General features: G+C 51.8%; 1 protein-coding gene and 1 long non-coding RNA gene across 3 annotated transcripts in view; both read right to left on the bottom strand.

Annotated features, from left to right (window-relative positions):
- PIGO (phosphatidylinositol glycan anchor biosynthesis class O) overlaps positions 1-25,579 on the bottom strand; it is a 389,616-nt gene that overhangs the window by 149,705 nt on the left and 214,332 nt on the right. The window lies entirely within an intron of this gene.
- LOC138733595 (uncharacterized) lies at positions 1,943-25,025 on the bottom strand. Its single transcript, XR_011339427.1, has 3 exons — positions 24,959-25,025; positions 10,188-10,321; positions 1,943-2,019 (listed from the first exon to the last, which is right to left on the bottom strand). It is a non-coding gene; the product is annotated as an uncharacterized lncRNA (long non-coding RNA).

Genomic DNA, 25,579 nt, shown 5'->3' with positions numbered 1-25,579 from the left:
TGGAAATGTCAGTGATTCAGAAGCTCTGAATTGATCTTCCATCAAGACAGGGCTCACATGGACCTGGTGTGAGGGCAACAGGTGCAGCAAAGCACACTGTGTCTGGGTCTGGCCTCTCCCCATCTGCCTTGCTTGCGAGCACCAACAGGAGCAGAGAAGTCATCAAACTCCAGTTCAGCCCAGGGGCAAAAAGTTTGGGTTTTGCCTGCCCAATGCCCCAAGAGCATCTCTCCAGCTGGGAGATGGGTGGATGGATGAGTGGGTGGATGGATGGAAGGGTGGGGATGGAAGGATGGGTGGACGGAAGTGAAGTAGCCACAACCCTGATACTGTAAAGCCTGAAGGCAGCACGAAACTGTTCATGAGCTCCTACCTGCCACTTTTGCCTCGTCAGGGCTTACTTACAGGGGAATTCAGACCCACGCAGAACTGCCTCCAGCGTGACCATGCCAGCAGCAGCACTGCCCCACGTGCTGGCTTGGTTGACTGGTTAATGCTCCATTACCAGACAACAAGCCTCCCTCATTTATTAATGTTTCATTAGTGTTAAAAACATCTGGTAATTAATTATGCACTAATTATGGATTCACAGTGCTAAAAGCCAGGGTAATCTACCATAGCAGATGGCTCTTTGGGGCAGGGGGAAGGGACAGCTCTTTGCAGAGATGAAAATGTCAGACCCAGCCCTTGCCTGGGGGAAGCATCCCAGACAGACAGATTGCCTTCACCTCTTCCCAGGATCTCCATGCCTGGTCCAGAGGCATCCTGTCTCAGGTTATGAAGCAGAGGAAACTTGTCCTTCTCAAGCTGTTTCAGGGACCAAGAGATCAGTGTTCCCACTGCCCAGGGCATCTGTGTAAGAAGCTAACCAAGCGTGGTGGCTTTCGCACACAGCCCCAGGCATCCTCCAGCATCTGGAGCAAGCATGCAGGCTGCCAGCTTCACGATGCTGTTCATCATTGTATCCATGGTTCCTGGCTACATTAAGTGACAGTCCATAAAGCAAGGGGTGTTGTAAAAGCCCACTCGTGAAGTGTCCCGGTAACATTACATACAGATGTGCAGAGATGTTTTGAAGCGTGGAAGGTCCCAGAGGAGCACCCTGCCAAGCAGAAAATCCATCCACTTAGCAGTATAAATCCACACAGGAAGAAAGAGAGAATTACAGTACTCAGAGAGACCTGTGCATTGCATAACCTGAAATACAATACATCAGCCGGGTGCAACAGGTCCCTACATCTTACCAGCACATATGTGGCAGTAAATTCCACCTTAGGTGTTGTTTTCTGCTGTTGCTGATGTGAGAGCAGCCTTGCACTGAGCTCCCCAGGCTCTGCAAGAGGGATCAGAAGTGTGTCTGGAAAGCAGGAGCTGTTTCCTGGCTGCAAGGTCTTGTAGGAAGCAGAAAGCCCCCTTATTTGAGCAGTGGTTGAACAGTGGAGTGGGTCCCAATCACTGCACGTCCTGCATTCTTCCCTGAAGTGAATGCCAGCAGACATCTCACCCTCCCCAACCCAATCATCAGAGAAGCTCTCTGCTCCCACACCAGGCTCCTAGGAGCCCAGAGACCCCAAGGGATAACAAACAGCTCATTTGTCTCAAATTAGTGTGACAGGAGCGAGTCCTTGGGCTTTGGTGGGGCACCGTGCTTTGGTGGAGAAAGGAGCAGCGGGCATGGTATTGTGCATTTCATCACTGGCAAAGCATTAGACAGTCCCAGGTGAGAGCAGGGAGGCAGAAAAGTGTGAAGGCAGGTTTGGCTGCTGAGAAAGCGCACCAACAAGCGCACGGCCAGACCCAAGCATGAAAGCATCCTGCTGAGCCAGGTGGAAATGCCAGGTGGGACCCATCAAACCATCTAGCAGAGGAGAGCTGCTGTTTATTTGCACAGGGGTAGATATGATTCCCAGAGGGCAAATATCCTCCTTCTCAATAACAGGGAGAGGTGGGAGGTGGAGATGAGAGGAGCAGGATCTGGTGGAAAGGTCATCGCCAGGGTGAGAGCATGAAGAGCAGCACCTACAGGGGTGAGGTTGGAAATACAGTCAGCTTGACTTGGAGGAGCCTAGATTTCCCCACTCCTCATCCTGTAATGTTGTCAAGTCCAGCAAAATACAAGAGCCCACTCCAAACCGTGGGGTATTGATTCAGAATCATAGAATAACCAGGTTGGAAGAGACCCACCGGCTCTCAATGAGAGCAATGAGGTCTCCCTTCAGCCTCCTCTTCTCCAGGCTAAACAGCCCCAGCTCTCTCAGCCGTTCCTCATAAGGCCTGTTCTCCAGCCCCCTCACCAGCTTCGTTGCTCTTCTCTGGACTCGCTCCAGAGCCTCAACATCCTTCTTGTGGTGAGGGGCCCAGAACTGAACACAGGATTCAAGGAGCGGTCTCACCAGTGCCGAGTACAGAGGGAGAATAACCTCCCTGGACCTGCTGGTCACACTGTTTCTGATGCTGGTCACGCCGTTTCTGATGTCTACATCTCCTATATATAGATGTACCACTGGATGCTCTTGGCTCATTATAGCCTTCATCTAGGACTTTCATCCCCAGTGGAAGAAGGATGGCTCAGACACCAGGGAGGAAGGACTCCTGCCTACTACCAGTGGTGCAGGAACAAGCCCAGGAGCTTTCAGTGATTCAGCCACCACCACTGAGAGAAGGCGGAGCTGTAGGCGGGGGGTCAAAACAACCAGGGGCATCCCCACAATGCTGTGGGACAGAGGCTTGTAGCAGCAAGAGGTGTCAGAATGTCACAGTAGACTGCAAAGGACAGTCTTGGATTGTGTTATTCCTTGGTGGCTCCAGATCAGGATTTGATGCCTCTCCAGAAGAGGCTATCTGTTGTTTGAAGATCCTCAAAGCAGTGACTCTCTTCTCCCTCGTGCCTACCCCGAATGACTCTTCCTCTGCCCTGGTACTGGATCTCCAGTCCCCACAACTCCTGTAGCCTCATGCCCTCCTTCCCCACCAGACTGGCTCTAACACCTCCTTACCCCTCAGCTGCACTAGGACCAGATAGGCAGGACCCAACATTGCCTCCCCAGTTCCCTGTCACCTCCCCAGCACTGTGACCTCCCTGTCTAACTCCAGTCTGACCCAGTCCCCTGCTTGCTCTGGCCAGGTTGACCCACATGGACCATCAGCTCACAGCATCCCAAACCTCTCTGCATGCAGAGATGGCAGCTGAGGGCAGCCCACCCAGCTCAGCTGCAGCACAGAGACCAGACCACACTAGTGTCCCCTAATAAGCAATTGACTCTTTTTTTCCTCCCTTTAAAGAAAAAGCCAAGCATTAATTTGGCTTCTGCCACTCTGTTTATCTAATAGCATTGCTGATTGATTGTCTTATTTACAATCCAGATCCGGTGTCTGGGCTGCTCATGGAGACAGGATGATTGATGGAAAGAAGGCAGCCAGAAGGGGACTTAATGGAGCCGTGTGGCTGAGCAGTGGAGTAGTGGCTTAGGCATGAAATGAAAGTGTCTCCCAGAAGTCTGGGCTCCTCTTCTCTCCTGCACGGTTCCCAAGGAAGCTGCAAAGTGCTGGAAGAGAGCAGTGTGCTTCCTACATGCTTCCAGGAGTGATAAGGGAATGTTCTCAGCAGCCTGGAGGAAGACAGGCCAAGGGGACACATTCAGCAGGGGCTTGGGCTGCTTCCCAATAAGGTGTCATATAGGTTTCCCCACTCCAGGATGGAAGGGGTCGTTTGGAGATGTGAGACAGCTGTGCCTGCCCAGCCACCAGGCTGCTGTCTAGATGCCTGTCCTGTAGGCTGGAAAACAGGTCCTTACATAACCAGGTGATTCAGAGAGGAGCCTTTCCTGTGTGTGACAAAGTGCCACTGGGATGGGGTCTTGCCCTCCTGCAGGCTGGCAGCACCTTCCAGAGGCCTGAGTTTTGTCCAGGGCTGGACTGGGACATCCCATCATTCCTATGGGAGGTTTCCCAGTTCCTCACATCCAGTGGACACAAACCCTAGCAGAGTCACTGACCCACATGTGAATTAGCCCATGGTGGCAGTCATTGCCATAGAGCAGACAGAGTAGGAGCCACAGTCCCAAAAGGTGGAATGCCATTAATTAGGGTCATGCTGGGGACACGTGACAGCCTGGACATGTCCCAAACCTCCAGCCTTCAGGCTCACCCCAGAGCAGCCTGTCCCCCAGCCACAGGGACAAGTTGTGGTCAGGAGATGATGGCTGGCAACTCCAAGACCCCAAGAAGGCATTCAGTTTTGATTTGAGCCAGAACTAAATCCTCCTCTTGACCATAAAGATCAGTTTGGGAAGAAAAATGCAACATACTGGTTCAGTCAAAATATTTAATCGCTGTTTAATGGTTTTCATTTCATGTCTGATTGTAACAGATAATCTAATACAAGCCTAGAGGAAAGCCAAACACAGTTGTTTGATTATGAAAGACCCCATCAGCCAGCTTTAACATAGTCAGATCCCACCCCATTCCCTGCGGTTTTTTCCTTCCTTTTTTTCTCCCGTATCTGAAATTTAAGCAAAACCAAAATGGCTTCATGAACGTTGCCATTCCAGTAGACCTGGGGATAAGTCTCCTGATTACCGGTGCTGGGCATACTGGTCTTTCCACTGCCAGTGCCTGGCAAACTCTATGCAGTGCCTTATAGTAAATTTTATTGCTTCCAGGAGAACTATCCCCCGGACTGCTGGACATAAGCAGGCTGATGCACAGTCCCTTTGGGGTCGCCTGCCAGGGCTGGGGTGTCCCCAGCTGTGATGGTCCCCCATTCCAAGCATGGGTGGTGCTGAGGCTGCAAGGAGGAGGAGGGGACCAAAACAGGGGAATCCTTGCAGGATGTTAGAAGATGGAGAGGCCCCCAAGCAGCGGGAGCGGAAATGGCCTTTGATGTGGAAGCTCTCCTTTTGCAAACACAATGAGTTGCAAAGGAGTTTTATAAACATGGCTATTGTTGTTCCATCCCTTTGGTGGGAACAGATGGTCTGAACACTCTGTTTGGGCCCCCTCCCCTTCCCTTACCCCTCGCCCCCATTAATAAAGCCCCAGCAAGTCCAGCACTGCTAAGGTTTTCCCAAGGGGGATCAATAAATAAACGTAATAACAACAAAGGGGCCCATGCAGACGAGATTGGGTTACAAAGAGGCCTCAGCGCCCCCCCTCCTCCTTTCCGGGTGAGAGTCATTGAGCAAAGGCGCTCCAGCCGTTCGGGGAGACGTTTCTCCATCCCCACTGTCTGTGGGAAGCAAGGACAGGATCTTCCCAGTGATAAAGCCAGGCACTACCTGGAAGTCTCCATCCCACAGTCAGGGGGGATGGTAGTGTGTGACCTTGGGGAACCCATAAAAGTCTTGGCCATGGGACATGGATGGCACATGGCTTCCAGCTCCCCACGAGCATCTCCTCCACTTTCAGAAGTCACCAAGGCAGCCCTGGGAACAGGTTTAACCACTGGCCCTGGGTGTGCAGCAGGCAGACACCTTCTTCTAAGATTCCCTGGCCAAGCAGTTACTCCAATTCCTTCCCCAGTAGGATCTCACCTGGCACATGGCGCTTGGGAACACGCATCTGGGCTTCCCCTTGACTCACTTGCTGCCTTGTGCTGATATTAGATTCAGCAATTTTCTGACCAGCTGAAAAGCACCGGTGACTCTGACCTGCCTTTCAATGGCATGGTGAATTTTTATGCAGGGATAGGGGCTAAGTTTTGCAGGGATTAAAAAAGGGCAGAGCAATCTGTAGACAGGGCACACATGTAGGTGTGCATCAAACGTCCCTTATGAGGCTTTGGGGCAGGAGAGTAGCTCCCCTATGAGGATCAGTGGGGTTTGAAAGTGGCCATGGTGTCTCACCAGGCTCTGGATGTTGGAGAAGTCATGTTCAGGTGCTCCGTTGAGTGGATTCTCCTTTGGGAAGGAGTAGACCAGCTCAACACAGCTTACCAGAGACTTGTCTGCTGAGGAAGGGGCTGAGCCTGTAGCAACCACGTGGGCAGGGGTGTTCGGTGATGTGCAGGAGGGGCTGAGCAAAAGGTTTGGTCCAGAGAGCCAACTCTGAGACCTGCCACTGCATCCTTGCTCCAGGCAGGCTGCTCACAACCCATTTTCTGGCCTCCTTCCCAGCTGCTCCCCAAGGCTCAGAGGTGGTGGGATGCCATTTTTATCTGTGCAGGTCTCCTGCAGCTGGGGGTCAGCGGGACAAAATGTGTCTCACTGATGCACATGCACACATTGCCGACTCCCCTTGAGCTGCCCTGGGAACCCTCTCCTCCCAACCCTTTGCTCATAAAAAAATTAAAACTCTCAATATCATCTCACATAAATGTGGATTTGAGGCCCTGTCAGTCACCAGACACATCCCACAATCTGTGCTGGCTCCAGACAGCTGGAGGGGTTTGCTGGAGGACCAGAGTGACTTCACACTACCTCCCGCAGACCAGGAGTTACCTGAAGTGCTTGGTGTGGGGAGGGGAGATGGGGGCTGGGAGCGCTCAGCCTCATCTCCGCTCTGCAGTCACCACACCATGCCCTGGACTCATCAGGATAGGTGTTCGTCTGGAGAACAGTCCCAGGCATCGCTGGCAAAACACACCCGGGATGTGGAGGCTGTCCCCGTGGGTGCAAGCAAGGCAGCTGGCCTGGGCTGCAGTGCCGATGAAGTTTATGAGGGCTGACCCCTTGCACGGAGCGCCTGGAGCAGGATAAATCCCACTCCGCCTTGGAGTGCAGGTGCACGAGGCTGCTGGAGAGGGGAAAGGACTACTGATGCATGGGGGATCTGGGGCCAGGCTCAAGCTGTGCGCTGCTTTGGGTCCATCCCTGCAGTGGGAATGGTCCCATCAGTCTCTACAGAGCTCACTGCATTGCCTTGCAGGTGCTCTTGGCAGAACTGACTGTGTGCAGTGTACCATGAAGACGCCCAGGGGTGCAGAAAGACCTACACTGTGCTGGCAGATGTGCCACACGATGCCCAGAGTCTCATGTTCTTCTGGGAGACACCAGGTGACTGCTGTCATCCCCTGGGTACCGCAAGTGTTTGGGTGCCTGATCCATAGCTGGTAACTCACATCAAAGTCAACTCTGGTTTAAGTCCCTTCAAGGACCTCCTTTCTAGCCATAATAATGAAGGGAACAGGCAGGATTTGGAGACATCACTCATCCTCCTGTCATTGTAGCCCTATGGTGTGAAAGAAACGGTGCCAAGTGCCTCAGGCCATGGTGCTGGCCCTTTCCTCCAACACTGGGTAATGGTTGAGACCTACCCACAACAAGACACAGCCCATGGTCCTGCAAGCACCACTCCAGGCAGTGATTCATGCTGGGATGGGGCTGTGGGGAGCATCATGTGCAAGGCTCACAGGGAGCTTTGTAAAAGCAACAGGGATTTCAGCCCACAGACCACCTACCCCATATCATGTAGCACTGATCTGAATCTTCACCTCAGGAGGCAAGAAGGGGATTGAGAGACTTTCTCTGAGTGAATGATAATCACTCTTTTTGAAAAAATAACACAAAGCAGGCAGTTGAGCTTGAAGCTGGATAAATGTTCAACACAGAGCACCTGGCTTAAGCCAAGTGCTAGGCTGGATTTGGACTCTTTGAAGTCAGTGCATCTTTACCCTCAGTGGGTTTGGGGCTCAAAGCCTCTGTGCGTGCCTTCTACCAATGCTTGTGTAACTTATAGCAGCGTGAGGCTATCCAGAAAGCTCCTCTGTGAACCTCCAGCATCAACCCAGTCCAGCTGGCCAAATTGCGTTTGCCTCCCTTGAACAGCTCCATGGGAGCACTGTGCAGCATAAACCACCCGAAAGCAAATGCTAACACTTGGCGTTCAAATCACATTAATGGACCTGCCGCATCCCTCACATACACTGTCCCCTAGCTGCACGCTGCCTACTCCACTTGACAGGCAACCCATTGACTAAGAAATGTGTGCACCCTTTAATTACAGCACAGTGAATCCATTTAGTGCTGTTTCGTTAGATAGCATGCCTATTCAAGGAGCTGAAGCAGTACTTACTCAGCTCAGCAGCCCAAGCCTCTGGATTTTCTGGCCTTTAATATTCACTCTGATCTATTCATAAGTTATTCATAGGGAGTGGGAAATGCCTCACAAGAGAACTCACGCCAAATGGCGATTGCTTCTGAGGCATCTTGCAATCTGCTTGCACAGGGAAAGGAGGGGAAAGTAATAAATAAATTATTGTTTACAAATTATTTACTTGTCTCCACTAATTTCCACGCTGTTTACCTGGCAGCGGTCTGAAGTCAGGAACAATTAGAAAATACTTTCTCCTGGCTTATCAGTGGCTGGAAGTTGTGTGCCTAGGGGGAAGAAAGCCAATGCAGTGGAAGAGGAAGAGCAAGCTAGTTTTGGCTCTCAAAATTTGCCATCAAGTGCAGTCTCAGTTAACCTTCACGCTCCAGAATGGATCGTCATGGACAAGGTCTCAGTGTAACATGAACAGGTAGCTCCTCTAGCCGACCCTGCTCAGCCGGCTGGCTCCCTCCTATCCTGGCAGATGATGACCTGTCTCTAATGCATCCCTCTTTACAAGACATCTGGGCAGGCAGATGTCTTGTAAAGCCCCCAGGCACACCACACTGCGATGCATGTCCCCCAAACCTGCCAAAGGGTAGCAGCAGCAGTGCAGGGCTGTCTTTTCTGTCTCAGCACACCAAGATGTGCAGAGTTAAGTTCAGGATCATCAAGGCTCGCTGAGGTGCATAAAATACTCAAGAACAATGCGGTCTGCCTAAGATGAACAAGCCTTGCTAGGAGTAATCTCTCTGCACCATAGGAGTCAGGGCTTTGTGGGAAAGATCAAGAGGAAGTTTTGACCATGAATCATCGGAAGGGATGGGAAGGCTAACCTGTTTTGGCATCAACAGTGTTGAGACTGTGAATGAGGGAAAGATGATGCTCACAGCCCATGGCATGTTGTCCCAAAATTAGCATCTTGAATCCTGTGTTCAGTTCTGGGCCCCTCACCACAAGAAGGATGTTGAGGCTCTGGAGCGAGTCCAGAGAAGAGCAACAAAGCTGGTGAAGGGGCTGGAGAACAGGCCTTATGAGGAACGGCTGAGAGAGCTGGGGGTGTTTAGCCTGGAGAAGAGGAGGCTGAGGGGAGACCTCATTGCTCTCTACAACTACCTGAAAGGAGGTTGTAGAGAGGAAGGAGCTGGCTTCTTCTCCCAAGTGACATGGGACAGGACAAGAGGGAATGGCCTCAAGCTGCACCAGGGGAGGTTCAGGCTGGACATTAGAAAAAAAAAAAAAAATTCATGGAAAGGTTCATTGGGCACTGGAACAAGCTTCCCAGGGAGGTGGTTGAATCACCATTCCTGGATATGTTTAAAAGATGGGTGGCTGAGGTGCTCAGGGACATGGATTACTGGTTGATAAGAATGGTTGGAGTCAATGATCCTGGAGGCCTTTTCCAACCTAGTGATTCTATGATTCTGTGAAAAAGCAAATGGGAACTCTGCACCAGGACAAAGTCACCCCAGCAGATAACGGCTACCTGTGGCAGGCATCAGAGTGACACTGTCTGCCAACAGTGAAGAGGGATGAGGAGCAAGATAGTTAATGTGTAGATGTCCTTTGGGGAAGCAAAAGACAATCTGGCAAAGTCAGAAATACATTAGGAACACATTAATCCCAGCTGGACTGATGTGTCTTGCAGACTTCTCCATGCCTCATTCACCTCCTGCTGCTCAAGGGTTTGTGAATTCCCTCAGGCTGAGAATTTAGATCTCATATCATTCCAGGCTGGTCTTGGAGCATCCTGGGCAAATATGGCTCTGGAAGGAGATACAAGATGCCTGTAGGGTGGAAGGCGGTGCAGAAACTGGGAAATGCCTACTGAAGCTTGAAATTTAACTGCCACCGACAGTTGGCAAAGGTCAAGTGAGCACTCAGGGTTTGGATAATGCAATTAACCAGTGTGTGATGAACTCACAGTGCAGGACAGTGACCCACAGGAGGCAGAGAGATATAGTATATAAGAGAATTATTAGGTGCACAGAGGAGGCAGGTGGAAGTCAGATTATCCAGCCACAGCCTGATGGACAGATAGACACCACTAGCCAGCACAAAAAAAAAATAAAAGATATACAAGATGGATAGGCTCATGCCAGCAAGACCCACAAGCAACACATCACCAGTGCTCACATTTGCGTGTGCCATGACCATACCTGGGGACATAATGATGTCCAAGCTGTCAGGCTGCAGGAGGCTAAGCAGGGCTGTGGGTGCACGCAGGATGAAGAGGGACTTTGGAATACTCAGTCTAGATCCATCGTCTCACTTGTAACATGCAGAGTGGAAGCTGTTTTCACAGAATCACAGAATCACAGAATAACCAGGTTGGAAGAGACCCACCGGATCACCGAGTCCAACCGTTCCTACCAAACACTAAACCATATCCCTCAGCACCTCGTCCACCCGTGCCTTAAACACCTCCAGGGAAGGTGACTCAACCACCTCCCTGGGCAGCCTGTTCCAGTGCCCAATGAAACAGGCTGTGGAACTCCTTTGGGACCCCACCTCCTTTGTTACATTCCCTTAGCTATCACTCCCTCCCTCCCAGCACCCCTCATATGCCCTAAGCTGCTGAGCACTGACCCTACTCCTTGTAGTCTACCAGCTCATCACTCCTTGTAAGCAGCCTATAAATCATTCTTGCACAAACAGCTTCCTCGGCCTTGGAGAGAAGGAATTTATACCCCTGGCTCAGCTGTCAGAGAGACCTCCAGTTGCCAGGAATGATCAGTGTGCCTTCAATTCACGGTGAGGGGTGTAGGGCTTCCAGTAAAGGCTCCCATATCTACTTTCCTGTCAATCTTTGCAAGTCCAGTTGTCAGTGTATGCTTGCATCCTGGCCATGGAACCTGCCTAGGGAAAATTCCCCAGCATGTGTTAATTGCTGTGGTCCTTCATGAGTGTATGTAGCTGGGCGCTCTGGTCAGGGTGTGGAGAGGCAGGAGGGGACTGCAGGGAGGAGCTGCAAGCTGGGAGCCCTGTGAATGCTCTTTATGGTCGACAATCCACACAGTGGGGACTATCCAGCTTCTTGAAGAGTCCCTCATCATGCAGACCAGCAGACAGCAGGTAGATGATTCAGTATAGAATCATACAATCATAGAATCACTAGGTTGGAAAAGACCTTAGAGATCATCAAGCTAAACTGTAGCTGTCCACTTCTAAATCATATCCTTAAGCACTACATCTACCCATCTTTTAAATATCTCCAAGGATGAGGACTCAACCACCTCCCTGGGTAGCCTGTTCCAGTGCTTGATAACACTTTGGAGAAGAAATTTTTCCTAATGTCAAATCTGAACCTACCCTGGTGCAGCTTGAGGCCATTCCCTCTCATCCTGTCACTTGGGTGAAGAGACCAGCACCCACCTCACTACAACCTTCTCTCAGGAGGTTGTAGACAGTGGTAAGGTCTCCCCTCAGCCTCCTTTTTTCAAGGCTAAACAACCCCAGCTCCCTCAGCCGCTCCTCGTAAGACTTGTTCTCCAGCCCCTTCACCAGCTTTGTCACCCTTCTCTGGACACACTACAGGACCTCAAAGTCTTTTCTGTAGTGAGGGGCCCAGAACTGAACACAGGATTCGAGGTGCGGCCTCACCAGTGTTGAGTACTGTGGCAGAATCTTCCCTGGACCTGCTGGTCATGCCGTTTCTAATACAAGCCAGGATGCCATTTGCCTTGGCCTCCTGGGCCACTGCTGGCTCATGTTCAGTCACTGTCAACCAACACCCCCAGGTCCCTCTCCTCCAGGCAGCTTTCCAGCCAGACTTCTCCTAGTCTGTAGCTGCACAGGGTTGTTGTGCCCCAAGTGCAGGACCCGGCATTTGGCCTTGTTAAACCTCAGCCCAGCCATCCAGCCTGTTCAGATCTCTTTGTAGAACCTCACTACCCTCAAGAAGATCAACACTTCCACCCAGCTTAGTGTCATCTGCAAACCTACTAAGGGTATATTCAATCCCTTCATCCAGGTCGTTGATAAAAACATTGAACAGCCCATCATGGATACTGGTAGAAACATGGGAAACATATCCACACCCACATCTCTGGATATTCAGTCCCTCTTGTAACTGGTCTGAGGAAATGGTGTAGCCAAGAAAGCTAGAGGGGAGAAAGGCATGGAAATGCCTGCAGACCTCTTGGATAGCATGTGGACCCGCTGGGGAGGGATTCGCAGCTGGTTGATCTGGCTGGGAGCTGGCAGCAGTTCACTCACTCACACCAGTCCACTGATCTCCCTTCATAACCCCCCAGAGCCTGACTCTCTGGTGTGAGATGAATACTGAGCAAATACCCCTTTTTCCCTGCCACAATAACCCTCTTTAACTTTTCAACTTATCACCTGCACAGAGGTTTATAAAATTTTCAAGCTAATGGCGTCTCCAGTAATGATACTGCAGATGTACAAGATGCATCCCGGGATGAATAAATTATAGGAGGCAAAGTAAATTGCAATGGGAAGGACAACAGCTGCAGGATGGAAACAGATGGCTTTGTTGTGCACCGCAGCTTGGTCTCAGTGCAGCGTAAGTTCCCAGGGCTGTCCATTTTGTGGTGGCCCTCAGGACCACCTGGGCACACCTGAGGCTGCAGATCCCTAGAGCAGCAGCAAGTGCTGTGGCCAGTGCAGAATTTCACAGGTGCTGCTGTGTGGCTGGGCACCACAGTGGGAGTCTGTGGGTCACCGTGTCTTCCTTCTGCTGCTCACAGGGTTCTTGTGTAGGAAGACACTCACAGCCTCCAGGAGCTGGCCAGACACTTGGCAGATTTTTTGAGCAGGTCTGTGGCTGCTGCAGTTTCATTTGCTGCTAAATCTCTCCCAGTAAACCCTTTCCTGCCTTCCTCTGTCCCTGCACACATGCAGAGGTAGTTCCAAGAATAGGATGCCTCACCTTACTCCTCTGCCCCATGACATGAGGCACTCAAGTGCAGGACAAGGATATACGTGGAGTTGTGCAGCAGGTGCACACTTGGACCCTGGTAACCTGATGAAGGCAGGACAGGATCACAGGAGCAGCTGCAATCCCCTTATCTGTTATGCTGCACATCCCCTGGGTGCATCCTCTGTGTTGCTGCTGACTGCTTCTGTGTCCTGTTCCCCAGCACACTGGTTCACATCCCAGAGAAATCCATCCTGAGACAGGTAACTACTGCCAAGGCATGTTCAGGGCTCTTCAAACACTGCTGCAATCACGGCCTCAAATATTAACTGGCCTGAGCTGACCTTTGTTACAGGACTGGGATCTCAGCCATGTGCCCAAGTCATTCTGCCACCTCTGAAGTTGTTACTGCAGGAGCTCAGCCTTGGTGACACTAGAGGGACACAGCATGAGCCACAGGTGGCAAACAAGCCAGAGTAATGCAGAATCAGCCCCTAAATCACTCCATTCCCTGAGCATGTTGTGAGTAATGTGGTCCTCTGGCCCAAGGCACATTCTGTGGAGCCCACCCCTGCCATGGGGACTCCAGCAAGGCTGATGAATGATGGGTGCTTCACTCCCCAACCTCTCAATGTCACCAGAGATTCCTTGGCAGAAATACAGCTCTTTAATATATAGCCAGACAACATAGCTCTGTCTCTGAGGGACTTATAGCTTGTGCCAATTTACACCATGTATGCACTACTTGTGCTCGTAGTCCAACCAGCCTCAACTGTGCTATGTGGTGGATGTGTCATGGATCACCATCCCGTGCCTCAGTGAGTGTTACTGGCTGAGATTTTGAGTATACAGGAGGAATGTACACCCTTCCGTTCCTGCTGCAGGAGTGGCTGCCATCCCAAGGCACCTCAGTAGGCTGGAAAAATGAGCCAACAGGAACATTATGAAGTTCAACAAGGAGAAGTATGAAGTCCTGCCTCTAGAGAGGAAAGGCCTTATGCACCAATATATGCTGAGAGGCACCCAACTAGAAAGCTGCTTGGCAGGCTAGGATGCCAAGATGACCATAGGAGGTATCCTGAGCTACATTAAAGAAAGTATTGCCGGCAGGTCGAGGGAGACCCTTCCCCTCTGCTGAGCACTGGTGAGGTCACACTCAGAGTGCTGTGTCCAGTCCTGGGCTCCCCAGTACAAGAGAGGCATGGGTATAGTGGAAAGAGTCCAATGAAGGGTCATCAGATGGTTAAGAGCTTAGGTAAGATGAGTAAGAGCGTGAGGAAAAACTGAGAATGCTGGGACTGCTCAGCCTGGAGCAAAGAAGGCTCAGGAGGTATTTCATCAGTATATATAAATAACTAGTGGGAGAGCACAAAGAGGGCAGAGGCAAGCTCTTTTCAAAAGGCATATGAGGTTCCTCCTGAACATCAGGAAATGCTTATTCTTACTGGAGAAGGTTACCTAGAGAGATTGAGGAATCTCCATCCTTGGAGATATTCAAAAGTCATCTGGGCAACTGGTTCTAGGTGGCCTTCTTGCACAGGGGTGTTGGACGACACGACCCCCAGAGGTCCCTGACAACCTCAGCCCCATTGTGATTCTGTGAACAATTTTTCATGGATTACAGTTTTTGCATTTCAATTTTTCACATGTTCCCAGGTTGGAGGCTGACTGGGATCTGCTCATTCATCCAACAAGCAAAGATCTGGGCACCTCTGAAGATACAGCCAGGCCTTAGTAGAAGGAAAAAACTTTCTCAAAGCCTGTTCACACCAGTGGAGCCCAACCTATGCACAGTGAAGACATGCCTGCGGACAGACGGGCGCATTCACGGTCCAGACCTCACTATGCCTGTCTGAACCTCCACAGCTCTTGCAGTCGTCCCCAGCCAGGGAAGGGACCTCTTGCCCATATACCCTCAGCTGGGCTTGGACATGAAACTCAGGCTAGAACTGCACACAATATCCTACTGGGACAGCAGGAACCCAGCATCAGTGCTTATGGGGCTCCCTGTCTTTATAAGCAGCCCCAAACTGTGCCCAAGCACACGGACTTTGGACAATCAGACACGCAGCATCCCCAGGGCTGCAGTGAGAGGAGTGCTGGGAGGGGATGAGGCCGTTCTTCTCTTTGTCTGGAGAAGGTTTTACTGCATTGGGTGACACTGTCTAACTCCACTTTCTTTCACGGTTTCATTGCCTCGTTCCAGAGCAATTGCACAGGCGAATGTGTCCAAAAGCAGATGGATCCGTTAAGCGTCTCTTTGTTGCACATTATCTCATACAGTTTGGGTGCAATAAAATTTCCAGGCAGAACAAATCTTTAGGCTTGTGCCGTGCCTGATTTTTAGCTGTGAAGTGCGTCTGTTTTAGTGCTCCTAATCCCTGGCTTGGTAGTAATTTATGGAGCGAGCTCTCAGCTCACTTGGGCCAGAAGATTTGTAGTAAAACTTTTATAAGTTTCAGAAATAAATCCCGTGGACTCTCACAGTCTCAGGGGACTCTCTTCCAGAATTATGTTTTTCTGAACACTCCCTTGTCGTGACAGTACATTCGGGTGAGAAAACATCAGGTGGCTGAGAATAAACTGTCTTGGGTGTTGTTGCAATTTGCAAATTGACTGAAAGGAGAAACCATGGGAGGACATGTCTTTCCCCAGCCTCAGACACGTCGCAGTTTTGAGAGTCTCTGCTCAGCAGGAGCTGTTTGCCCCAGGTTGATCATCTTCATGCAGTGCTTGGCAAGTCCTGGAGATGAACTGTGTTACCAGGCTATGCCAGGTGGCGAGATGCCTGAGCATGAGCATGGTGGCTCCATCTTTAATGGGATTATTGGGATGACTGACCACTCACTTGTGCAGGAAAACCTGCATACGCATTGCCCTGGAGTGTTTTACATGGACAAGGCTGTGGTTTAAGAACAGGAGCAATAGCAAAATTCTTTTTCTTCATTTCCTTGGGCACCTTTAAGGCAGAATTTTTAAGATGAAGCACTACTTCATGCTTCAGTAGAGCAGGGGGTGGAGAAAAGTCAAGAGGCAGAGGATGAAAAGCTAGGACTTGGGATTCACCCACAACCCCTTCCAGATTCCAGTGGAAATGCAGTTCAATAGCTGTGCTCCCAGCTCACCCATCCAATGGTGCTCTGGAGCATCAGACCTGACTTTCTTGGAGCCTTGATATTTTCTGAAGCTAGCAGCTCTCTCAGAGATGTCTTGTGCCCCATTCCTGAGCCTTGTTTGGTTCAACAGCTGTGTAATTACTGCGGCACATCCCAGCAGGGAAGCTGGTGATTCACCATCTGCACACCATGCTGCAATAGGGTGATATTCCCTTTGCCGCGGTGTTTAGATTCACACAGTCCCATATCCCTGAGTACTTCATATTTGCATGAACACTTTTTCTGAAGAGAGGGAATGTTTCCAGGAGCTATAAAGGAAAAAAAGGTCAAATCCAGAAAGGACATGTTGCAATTCTATGTAATTCCATAACCTGAGCAGGTTTCAAGGTTAGCTGCGGTTGTGTAGATACTCTCCCTGTGTGTTAGCTTTGTCAAAGACAGAGCAGTCTTCTCTGTTCTTGGCATAGGGGTACCTCTTGGATAAGACAATCTGCTGTTGCTATTGCCTGCTGCCACAGTGAGGGAAGATGGGTCTTTCCTAAATATTTCCAGGTAATTTACTGAAGGAGGAAGTCAACTAATGCCCAAAGTTAGTGCCTTTGCTGGTTTTTGGTGTTTTTTGGCAAATGTGGAGAGCAGAGTCCATTCCATCATAACCTGTTAGGAGCTGGTTGGATTGAGCTGGGCAGGAGGATAGCCCTGGGAGGTATTCTACTCCTGCAGTTGTGGCTTTCCTCCCAGAAATGCAGAGTTAGCCCAGTCCAAGCATCCGCCAAGGATCTTCTCCTGGGAGGAAAGTCCTCCAGACATCGTCTGAAGCTTGAAAATTGTAGAAATCCCTCCTGTGCATTCCTGTCTCTAGTGAATGGTGTCTGCAACGAAGGATGCCTGCCAGATTAGCAGCAGGGTCCAACACAAACCATCCCCTGCCCATTCATCCTCCCCACAGCTGGCTGGTCCTGAAAGCCTACTGGTCCCTCTGGCAGCTCACAGCCCACACACCTCCTGCACTGCCATCTCCTCTAGCCCAGCCTCATCCTTTGTAGCAGCAACTTTGGTCTCCCATCACACCAGAGAGGTTCATGTCACCCTGGGCATCCCTCCCTCTGGCACCCTATAGAGCACAGTGCAGGCAGTGGGCCAGGGCAGACCGCACTTTGAGCCCCCACAAGGTGCTACCAGCATGGAGATTCCACTGGTATGGACACATTTCCAGTCCCTGACCCCAGCATGGTGTTGGGAAGTGGCCTGTTGGTGCACAGGAAAAATTCTGACTGAGCGGGGGTCCCTAAACAGCTCCCCAAAAGTTCAGTTTCTTTCAGTTTCCCTCGTACTCTTTTCCTGTTTTATGCCTGATTTCCCCAGTGAATGAGCATGGTTCCCAAAGGATTCCCAAAGCCTGAGGTGGATGACATGTAGCTGGAGCCTCACACACCCAGCCAGGCTGGTCACTGCCTCTCACCACTGCAGGGAAAGGAACTAAAATGCTTCCTGAGCCAGCAGCAGGCACTGCAGCAGCTCCACACGACCTGATCAAGAAATGGCCTGTTGGAGAGGGAGAGCTCAGCAAGGGACCCCGAAGGAACTTGGGCAGTGAGTCCTTAGCAAGCAGAACCACTGCAATGAACCCCAAAGCCAGGGAGCCTGCCCAGGGGCAAAGCCCACTGGGGAATTAAGCCAAAGGTAAATAAGCAGCTCTGATTTCTGGACTTCTACCTCCTCCGGTCCTTCCCAGCCCATCCTCATCATCCTGCACAGGATGTTGCACCTGAATGTTGTGGAGGGGAGACAGGATGGATGCACAGGGTAAATGTGATCAGGGCTGCACTCACTGCTCATGGCCCAGCACGGGCGCAGCACGGTAGGGTGGGAGCTGGTGACCCAACCTCTCCTCTCCAGGGACAGCGCATTCTCCCGCCCACTGGCCCTGGCCGGGGAAGGGTGTCCATGCCCACAAGGATGCAGCAATGGCCTGAGCATGGTCCAGCAAGGATGCTGCCCTGGGATCCTCACTCTGCTGGGAGCCTGGGTGCTTGCTTGGCATCCGCAAACACGTTCCTCTCTGCCACCAAAGCTAGAGCTGTCCCGGCTCATGTCCCATCCAGAGAGGCCATGTCCCATCTCATGTCCCATCCAGAGAGGCCAAGCTAGCTCAGAAAAAGTGTGGAGGGGGAGTGTGCTGCTTGCTCCTGCTTGATGCAGAGCAGTTTGCTGCGGTGTGCATGCCCAGCTCCGCTCCCACACGGTCTGTGCTGCCCTCGCACGGCTGCGCTGCAGGCTGGGCGCGCTGCGTGGGTCCTGCCGGGCTGCACAGCTCTCCTCCTGCTGCCCCCTGGCCCGAGAAACTGCCTGTTCCCTGCATCAGGGCTGGGGGATGTGCACAAGACCCCTGCTGCAGCCAGCACCACGCTCTCAGCACGCTGGGCACCTGCTTACACTGGTGAAGGTGCTGGTTTGAAATGTGCTGGTCCCTTCTCTCAGGTAACAAGCTGTAGGATGGGAGGACACGGCCTTAACTTCCACCAGGGGGTGTTCAGATTGGATGTCAGGAAAAAAAATTCTTTCTTCAGGAAAGAGTGGTAGAAACTGCCCAGGTAAGTGGTGGAGTCACCATCCCTGGAGGGGTTCAAAGAATATGTAGATGTGACACTGTGAAACACAGCTTAGTAGGCACGGTAGTGTTGGACTGACAGTTGGACTTGATGATTTCAGAGGTCTTTTCCAAACTCAGTGATTCTATGGTTCTATGGTTCTGCGAAATACATCTCAGCCCTCCTCAGCAGAAGTCAATTCCTCATCAAAGGCAACCATAGAGCCAAGCCACACTACAGGGCTATCACAACGTCTACAGGACACTGAACAGCCATGGATTTACTAATATGTGCCGCCTGCTTTGCATGTTTTGCAGGGACCCCAAGCTTGGGGACACTGCCTGGAAGCTGCAGCAGGTGCTCACACAGCTCCTCAGTGGGGAACAGAAATATCCACCGAGGGGGGAATATTTCCCCTTCTCCACACCACCCCTATCATCCTGACCCAACTTCCAGCAATGAGCTATAACCTGTCCAGACAGTGAAATTCAGGGACTTACTGGATATACTGGTTTTATGGCACAATGCATAAATCCCTCTTTTGTGCTCACAGACCTATCCATCTTCCCTACTCTTTCCTTCACACACCTGCTGTGCTGCTCTTGCCCTGTGAATGGCACATGCTGCTCTGCAGATGTTGTTTCACATGGGGAGCTGTTAACAAATCCAGCCATTCTCAGAGAAACACCAGCTTTCCCTGATGTCTTACCTAAATCTCCAGCACACAGCATCTCCTCCTGGTGCAGGGTTAACTGTTCTTCCCTCTCTTTCTATATGGGTGGGCCGTTCCCCGTGCAGACCTGCCACTGCTCAAGGGATGCTTGCTATTAGTTATCACGTCCTCATTTTCTTTGGTATCTCTTAGCTCAAGTTCCATCTTCACAAGATCTTGTGTATAGGAACAGATGCCCTGGATCGCTCTGCTCCTTCTCGTCTCCCAGGTGCCCAGCTCTGCTTTGAGCAGTGTGGGTCAGAGCGAGCTCAGAAGCACTGGCTAAATGGAATGCCTTTGCCTTTTCTAGGGTGGGAATGTGTTGCCTGAATCATCACCCCTGCAGGATGTGCCTGCAAATTGTGAAACCCAGGTGGAATTTTGAATGACTCTGGGGTAAAGCTTTGTCCCTCTCAGGAAATCCCTGTCTCACAGAGATATGCTTTGCGATGCCCACCTGCCTCTGGACCCAGGCTGGTTCCTACCTTGTCCAAGACAAAGGCTGTCACCTGCCATAGCCTATACAGCACTGCTTCTCTCCTCAAAGTAGTTTTTCTGGCATTTTTTTTCCTTCCAAATTTGGCTTTTCAGAGTTTGGGGTTTGTTTGGGGTTGGTTTTTTTTCAGTTTGTTTTTTTGGGTTGGTTTGGTTTGGGTGGGGGGGATGGGGGTGTTGTTTTTTGTGGCCACTATGACCACTTTAGCATTAGATACCACAGTTATTTTTGGACCAAGAAGAAAAGAGCAGCTTTTGGTGATCTGAAAACTGATCATAGAATCACTAGGCTGGAAAAGCCCTTTGAGATCATCAAGTCCAACCATACCTGTTCACTACTAAATCATATCCTTAAGCACTTCCCCTACCCAATTTTTAAATACCTCCAGGGATGGGAACTCAACTATCTCCCTAGGCAGCTGTTCCAGTGCCCAGTTAATCTTTCAGTGAAGAAATTTTTCCTTATGCCCAGATTAAACCTCCCCTGGTTCAATTTGAGGTCACTCCCTCTTGTCCTATCACCTGTCACTTGGGAGAAGAGACCAGAACCCACCTTTCTACAACGTCGTTTCAAAGAGATGTAGACGGTGATAATGTCTCCCCTGTCCTCACCCCTGTCGTGACCTTCTCAGCAGTGAAACAGGGGTCACACGCTGCCCAGAGAAGCCCCAGGTTGAAGAGTGGATGTTACTGGGAGCTCCTGGCCCTGCGGAGAGAGGAAAATGTGCGCTGGCAGCAGCCAGACCGGGAGGGAGGAGGAGGCGAAGCTCATCCCCGGTCCGCAGCCGGGAGAGGGCAGCCGCAGCCCAGACACTGGAGCTCGGGAGGCCCCGGCAACCTGAGCCTAGACAGAGATTGCTGCCGCTCCTCCCCACCCCGCAGCATCCTTGATCACCCCTGGTCCAGCCTGGGGGCTGCTGCTTTCCACCGGGGCTGCGTCCACACTGATCCCGTGCCTGTTCACTGGGGTAAACCCTCCTTCTCCAGCAACACCCCTGACTTACAGAGCAGAGGATCCATCAGGATAGAGCATTTTGAGCACCAGGCTCTGAGCCTTGCTCTCTCATACCTGTTTCCCAGCTCTGCTCCATGCTGCATCACCCAGAGACCAAAGGCACCAATCCAGGCTCACAGGGACTGGAGCAACAGGGCTTTTCACAACAGTGCAAAAAAACCACCAACTCCTGCAGTCCACAACCAGAAGCAGCTTCTGGGAGCATGTACGTAAGAAGCATTGCCTTCCTGCTCTGATCCACAGCTGGCAGTGGGCCCCAGGGATGGCTCCCCTCTGATTTTACACCTGAGGCAGCCAAGGAGGGCTTTCCAGAGCCAACCTGCCAACCGCTGGGGCAACAGTGGAGCTGGTCCCTGCTCCAGAAGATACAGCAGAAGCACCTCCAGCAGAAGGCAGCAGTTGTCCCAAAACAGCAGCATCACTTTGGCTTTGCTGAGATTTCCGGGGGAGCTGGAGATTTGTTCTGCTGAGGGACTGAGGAGCAGGTATGTGGGTGATCTAAACCCGGGTCTGAACAACCAAAAGCCAACTTATAATCACTGGTGGCTTCGGGAAGCCACCAAACCTTGTCCTTGGAAAGGGTCTCCTTGTGCAGCAGCCAGGGCTGTGGGTAGCATCCAGCCACCAAGGACAAGCAATGGGGAGATGCTGCCCAGAGTCAGGAGACAAATCCACCCTCCACAACAGCAGGAGGGAGAGGTGGAGTCCAGCAGTGTCCAGATGTGGCGGCCAGCCTTTCTGGAAGGAAATATTCCATTTTTTCCTTTGGAAAGAACTTCTCATGTTCCACTTCTCTGTTTCTTAGGCTTTTTTCTTTGTTGTTTTTTTTTTTTCTTCTCACTATCTCACACTATAAATGTCACATCTTCAGAGAGTCAAACTCAAATATTGTAATGGCCCTCCACTGAATCACTGCCTGGACTTTCTTGTCCCTGTCTGGACTTTCTTTTGGTAGAATGCATGGAGTCTTGAAATGCCTAAAGACAAAAAAAAACCCCAGTATTGAGCTCTAATTATTCTCCTAAAAGGCAGCTCTTTGTGTCCTCCACAGATTTAACTCTCTGTGGCTCAAACCACACTGTCAATGGTTTCAGACCAAGAGCTTAGAACCACATGGTGTGCTCCAGCACCCGTCTGCCTGTTTGGGGAGGAGGGCTGCCAAATCACCTGGGTTTCAGGAGTTGGCTTGCCTGCCCTTGTTTATTGGCTGACTAGTGTTTTCTCCTTTTAATAGCAAAGCAGCCCAGCCAGCCATGTGACTCCACAGGGACCAGGAGCCCTCTGATCACTGGGAGATTTCATCTCAAGTCCCCAGGTTGCTGGCTAGTGGTTTTGGACTGGGCTCCCTAAATGCCAGCCCAGCCTTTGCTGCTGCCAGTCAAGTCCTGGCAGAAGGGCAGCCCCTATAAATAGCTGTGTGTATAATATTTCCTCTCTCTGCTTCACTTCTTCATCTGTGAGTTTGCTTGTGTCTTGCTGCATGCAGTGTTTTGCATGCTGCTACTTTCCCAGGTGCTTGCAGTGCACAGCAGTGGGGAGAAGCTGGAGTGGCACAAATCTCCATCTGGGCAAGTCTCCCCAGGCACGGGGAGGGATTCCCTGTCCTCAGCAGCCTCCAGTCTTTAAACTCCATCCTTAAATCAATCACAGTCACCACTATAGTGTCCTCTCTGGGAGGAGGACCTGCCATGGCAATAGGGCTGGAGCAGGCTGTGTGGAGCTGCTGGCCACGAGAGGTGAACTATTGGGGTCACACAATCCCAAAAAGCAGATGAGACTCAGGCTCTGCACGTTGGAGTGGCAGCTGGGCTGTGTTCCCTGTGCCTTCTTTCCCAGGGTGACAGAGGTGGATGAAGAGAAAGCCCTGGAGCAAGATGCAGTTACAGAGACCTAGGGCAATACTCACTGCTGTTTTGCAGAGCAGAGGTGAAGAGCCAGGAAGGGATGGCCAGTCTGGGACATCCAGGTGCCAGTGTGGGTAATGTCTGCAGTGTGGCATCAGGCTGGGTGTCTACCAGCAATTTCTCCCAGCATGGTGTGGCTGGACATGTTTGGGATAAGCTACCTTCCTCTCGGACAGAATAAGCATTGCATGTAACTGAGGATCCCACCATTCTCCTCCAGGACAGGACTGCTCCTAGCCTCGAGACAGCAGTAGAAATCAGAGTGGAACAGGTCTGGCAAGGGCTGCAGCCATGCTGCAGCACCTGGGCTTTTTGCTACCTTCTTTCCACGGGCAGTGCAGGCAGCCCAAGCTGTGACCATAATAAATAAAGCAACAGCCAGGGAGCAGAGCTCTCTGGTTTCCTGTACACCTCAGGCTGGCCAGGGTAAACACACAAGCTTGCACTTCAAAGGGGACCATGCCCACTGCACGTCAGCCAGAGCCCAGCCACGCGCCAAGCCAGCGTGAGCAAAGCCACCAAGCATGAGGCTTCACAGGACAGGTCCCATGCAGGCAAAAAAAGGCCAATGCCAACCAGTGCATCCTCATAGCCCTGTGACACCCTGCAACCAGCAGCTACCCGCACTTCTGGAACAGTTACCAAGCCTCTGGATGGAGGGACAGCCTCCGGGGCTGGACCCTGGGTCACATCTGTGCCCTGTGATTACCCCAGCCCCAGCCCTGCCCAGGCTGCACGGTCACAGACAATCCTCAGAGAAGAAGCACCAGGGTGGGCATCAGGGCATGAAAAGCTCCATGCCATTGGCCAGCCCTGTGCTGGATGGGAGGCATCCTGTGGCAGTGCCCTCAGCACAAAAACTATGGGAGGATACTGCAGCCTCCAGCTGTGCTTGCCTTGCACCCCAACAAGGCTTTTCCACCCATCCTTCTGTTCCACTTGCACCATCCAGAGAGCAATCCAGCAAACGCTAACTCATCCAGCGCAGCTGAGGACTGCTGTCACTGTCCCATGGTGTGTCATCATGACACAGGACCTGCACATCCTTGTGACACATCTCATTTCGAGTCTGGTCCTATCGTAGCTCTCAAGCTTCCGGTCTCAAACCTCTCATTCTCTCTATCCCTTCCAAGATCCCAGCAGTGGGAGCCTGGTTCGTAAATGTGGCTGATTCTTCCCGGCAAACAGTTTCATGTGCCTTTGAGCAGATACTGGCAGCAAGTCAGGCAAAACTGTGGGCTGGGAGGGAGGGCAACGCACAGCCTGTACAGCCTCAGTTAAGCAGATCCTACATGGCTTTGTGACAGGGTAATATAAGCCCCAGACATCTGCTCCTGTGTCAAGGCCATGACCCGCCTGGACTAGAGCCAGCATTTCTCTCTTTGGTCTGATCTCAACTCAGAGGAGAGGAAGGTGGAAGAGAGACCCAAACAGACCCTACAGTCCCCACATTCAGCCCTTCTGAGCAGCTGAGACCAGCACCAGCTCCTGGATGGGATGCTACGACCAGCCTGGGAAACTTACTTTCATAAACTCTTCTGCCATGAGAGAATGGAGGAGCTGGGAGGTGCGTGGAAGTCACAATCCTCATCTGCGCCCAAGGACAGAGCAGGGGAAGAGTCACAATGTCATAGCTGCAGAGTGTGCCAGTCTCGCTTACCCCATGCCAGGGAGGAGCAAAGGAATCCTGCCACAAGGACTGCAGTGTGCACACAGCCCCACGGAGCACCCTCCTCACCCGCCAGAGCCCTCCGTGCCCCTGCCAAACCTGCTCTTTCTTCACCCAACACTGCAGCTCGCTGCATCTATCTACCCTGCACTGGTGTCCCAGCAAACCCCAGAGCACCCCTGCATCCCTTGTCCCAGCACTGCGGTGTGGTGTCTGTCAGCTCCAGCCCCAAACATAGAAACCCCTCCAAATCAAACTCCGCTTTTGGCTTCTCAAGGGTGGCCCCGACCCTGTGGAGCAGGGGGATTCCCCAAATCCGCAGCTCTGCTCAGCTCTCCAGTGCTCCAGCAGTGGAGAAAGCAACGCGTGGCTCCTTTCCAGCGCTGGCGCCAAGCAGCCCAGCTCCCGGCGCCCAGCGAGCACCACGAAGTGCCGGGGAAAGCTCAGGGTCTGCTCCCGGGGGAGAACCAACGGCCAAATTCTTGCTGCAGCCCGCCCAGCTCCGCTGCTTCCAGAGGGGCTGATCCTGCAAGAAGCTTGGCTTACCTCAGCTCATGCGGAATGTGAGTCCAGAGTGGCGTGCAAAGGCAGAAAGGGGAAAGTGAGAAGCTGCATGGAGAAAACCTCTCCCTGCTCAGGACCAGCCCCTGCTAGATCCTCAGGCTCCCAAAATCCACATGAGCCACTACAGGCCGATGTGAGCAGGCCAGTGGGACCAGACCCCTCCTGCTAAGCACCTGGAAGGCCATGTAGACTGACTAAGGGAGTGACGTCCCCAGCTCTGGCACGGCTTCAGCTTTTGTAGCACAGGCGGGATGGATCTGGCCGCGTGTGGCTGGCGAGGTGGTAGCCCAGGCCATGAGCAGCTGTGCCGCACTGGGCTATTCCTCGGGTGATGTGGGCACCAAGCCTCAACCACAGCTGGGAGACGCAGCCACAGAGTGGTCAGGAGCCGGTGTGGGTGCTGAGCCAGGCACACTCACCCCACATGTGGCCTCCACTTCTCCCAAAGCCCGTTACTGTTGGGTTTCACGGGAGGGATGGGATGAAGGACAACACCACTTTATTACTGCAGGGTTATACAAGAGGTGAAATGAGTCATCAGCATGTTATTGTGGGGTTGCAGAGAGAGGCAAGGAGGGCAGCAGGTAGCCAGTTGTTGTTGTG

The sequence above is a fragment of the Phaenicophaeus curvirostris genome, chromosome Z, assembly GCF_032191515.1.
Source record: "Phaenicophaeus curvirostris isolate KB17595 chromosome Z, BPBGC_Pcur_1.0, whole genome shotgun sequence".
NCBI classification, from domain to species: domain Eukaryota; kingdom Metazoa; phylum Chordata; class Aves; order Cuculiformes; family Cuculidae; genus Phaenicophaeus; species Phaenicophaeus curvirostris.
The sequence above is the reverse complement of the archived record's forward strand: the minus strand, read 5'-3'. Positions and strand labels throughout refer to the sequence as shown.